This window comes from Tachysurus fulvidraco, chromosome 15, assembly GCF_022655615.1.
Source record: "Tachysurus fulvidraco isolate hzauxx_2018 chromosome 15, HZAU_PFXX_2.0, whole genome shotgun sequence".
Classification (NCBI taxonomy): Eukaryota; Metazoa; Chordata; class Actinopteri; order Siluriformes; family Bagridae; genus Tachysurus; species Tachysurus fulvidraco.
Window position 1 is genome coordinate 6,548,383 of NC_062532.1, and position 631 is coordinate 6,549,013.

A 631-nucleotide genomic window follows, 5' to 3' on the forward strand; every position below is an offset into this window, starting at 1 on the left:
TCCCTCAAATGTAAACAGTTCTTTAAACTTATCGGAAGAATGTTTGTGAAATACTGTGAACAATTGCGATGTTTATTACAAAGCAGGCTGTGAGAATAGTGTTTGGGGAGAAAATCTGACGGTGAGAAAGCAGCTGAAATCCTGTCGAATCCATGCTAGTATTTGATGACTTATCAAACAAAAATGGTTTGACGTCACAACAACGGATGACTGACTCGTTATGTTCTTCTACCTGTTACTGAAGGATGTAGAAGATGCGACTCATAAGCAAATAAAAATTGCACAATGATTGATGTATTGTATTGTGTAAATCTGTTGAAACAAAAGGGAAGTTTTGCCAGACATGATGAACATTATTTATTTAACCTGGGCTTGATAGTGTAGTACAACATTATTCATCACAGAAGGAAATGGCATTCACCCACCCCAACTACACACACACACTCCTCGCTAAATGATCAACAGGAGGTTATTTAAATCTGAAAGGAAATAAATTCAACTGGAAGTAGGCCATAAAAAAAAATGTGTGCTCTCACTTACTCACGCACCCACACCCCCTACCACACCCCCGACCGCACACACAACACACACAAACAGTGCTAAATAGGGTTGAAATTAACACCTTGTGTTT

The 631-nt window shown here is 38.7% G+C and overlaps 1 protein-coding gene across 1 annotated transcript in view; it reads left to right on the forward strand.

Moving 5' to 3' along the window:
• hs3st1 (heparan sulfate (glucosamine) 3-O-sulfotransferase 1) overlaps positions 1–293 on the forward strand; it is a 4,431-nt gene extending 4,138 nt beyond the window's left edge. Inside the window, exon 2 of the mRNA XM_027171882.2 lies at positions 1–293. This exon is cut by the window's left edge and continues 1,248 nt beyond it. The gene's annotated coding sequence lies outside the window, so the exon portion shown is untranslated.
• Positions 294–631: the final 338 nt, after the last annotated feature.